This window comes from Glandiceps talaboti, chromosome 1, assembly GCF_964340395.1.
Source record: "Glandiceps talaboti chromosome 1, keGlaTala1.1, whole genome shotgun sequence".
NCBI classification, from domain to species: domain Eukaryota; kingdom Metazoa; phylum Hemichordata; class Enteropneusta; family Spengelidae; genus Glandiceps; species Glandiceps talaboti.
This window is the reverse complement of record NC_135549.1, coordinates 2,745,001-2,747,500: the sequence shown is the minus strand read 5'-3', so window position 1 is coordinate 2,747,500 and position 2,500 is coordinate 2,745,001.

The following is a 2,500-nucleotide window of genomic DNA, read 5'->3' as shown; positions in this document are numbered from 1 at the left end:
AACCAAATTTGACATATCACGTGATGCAAACACATAACTTAGTTGCGCTTGAACTTTCAACACTATTACGCTGTCGTTATATTTATTGACGGATAGCTCGGGTTGTTATATTAACACAGTGCACGGGTCAGTCCTAAGATATTCAATATGCATGATTTTTTATAACATGAGGAGACGATTTATTTGTCAATGATAACCGAGTTTGACAGACCTTTGAAATCAGTTCGAGGTGTTTATAAAATATGTCAAGAAAATAACTTTGTACTTTGTATCTTGGGAAATTACATGTAGAAACGTAAATTACGTATTCACTAGATCAATTAAAAATGGAAATCATATTTACATAAAATGACTTGTAAAAAGGAATAAAAATAACTTGTCATTTGCCTTAATTTTAATTACACAAGTAATACTATTCGTAGTTTCAAATAATCCGCCAGGCATCTTTTGGACTGTAAAGTCAAGCTTCATGTTTTTTTTGTAATTCTTATGACTAATCAATTTCAAATTGTAATGAGAACCAATAATTCGAGAATACTTATTGAAATAACGTGATGTGTTTCTAATTCCCCCCCCCCCCAGTACCCCACATTTACCCCCACATCTACACGAGTTTCTCCCAATTCTCTTACTGCTTTCCATCATTCAGTTATGTACACGTAGCATGTTGCATGTGGTGCGATTTTCGTATTGAATGAATCCACACACACACACCAAACCCAAACATATTTGGCCAGATCTAAGTTTTCAACTAACTACTGCGTAATCAGATACGTTCCCTGGAAACATGACCATATCATTCTGATTGCTGCACTAGCTAAAACACCCCATAACGCAATATGAATTTTCCGTCAATTTGTGACGTGATTCTGGAGGGATGCAATACGTAGTATAGTTCTTCAAACGATCGAACGTGATACCTTTTCCCGTCTTTATTTGTTGTAACGCCAACTATAGTGTAGCAGCATATTTACATCTGTGAGTGTTTTTAGAGTACATAATACCAGTCATATGTGGCATGAATTGTATTAGCATTGTGAGTTTGTGTGCTATCTGCAGCTAATTCAATTTCACACCACGTGACGACGCATTCATTGCTCGATTCTCTTCCATTCGTTCGCTATAACTTATTTATCTCTATTTCCACGTGGGAATATAGGTACACATTACACTCAGATACAGACAGACACTGAAACCTGTGTTGCATCTATAATGAGTCTTTTCTTTCTCTCTAGCGGAAAGTCAGTTTGAAATGACATGGCGTTGTCTGCAATTCCCACGGAAGAAGATGGAATGCTCTTGACGAGTCTTAGTCGATTTACGCATATTTATTAGGGCGGGAGAGTTTGATGTTGATCTTCATGTCGTGGTCAAATTTCCTGACCTGGTGTGTCGTCTGCGTACTTTCATCTACACCAATTTCCTGTGGTGTAGGTAGGTAGCCTACATAGTTGGATTTGGTGTACGAAACTTGAATACAAAGTGTGTTTGTATACTGTAGATTTTATTCACATGACACAACTATTGCTACATGTAGTTGGGCCTCTGTGGTATGACAACAGATTAAGGAAATTCACCAGAGGCTCAACACGAATGTAAAGTTTTATTTGTTACCCTAAGGAACACGATCTTCCTGGTTTACATTTATAGAAGTGTATACAAAGCAATTTATAGGACACATATCCGTGTGTCTGAAATACCCATTCGTTAACTATCTTTGAGAGAAAAGTATTTTTATAACATGACATTTGTCGTATCGAATCATAGTTTGCCGACAGACTAGGTGTGAGTTATGCTACTAGTAATCACAAGACATACTGTACTTTACTTGGTGGAAAGACAATCGTGTTTGTAATTTATCACATTACAATGTTCTGGTGGAAATATTTAGATATGCATTTACTAGGGTTCAGTCTTATACAGAAGCACATAGTTGGTAACTACTGGTATTAACATTGTGTATGTAAGAGTAAATTTATATTTACACAAAATTAATGTGAAGTGAAAACATAATACACACATTCAAAGTCTGGAATTTATGGTATGAATTGCGGGAAAAAAATGTTGTAGAACGAAGCATATCGTCTGTACATGTACAACTATTGTTACGATTTTAGGCTATAACCATATAGAGTGATACATATACTGAATGATGGTAAAGAACTGTCTATAAAATTGGAATGTTTGTTGAGCAAGGTAATGCATAATTGAATGAGTAGTATCGTAGCAGTTATATGGAAATTCTTATAATTTTTGAACGCATTTCGTAGTCAAAATACTCATTGAGTTGAAACACGCCATGATTCATAATGAAGGGGTTTATTAGTTTAGCGTCAACGATTTCATGGCAGACAATTTTGGATATCGGACATATTTAGATTTTTATTGGCATGATCGTCGACCATAGACGCTATATGCCGCCGTCAAAATTTTTGAATAAAAATGATGTACATATTTGTCATTTGATTAATTACAAGCATGGAAGCAGTTTATAGCATTA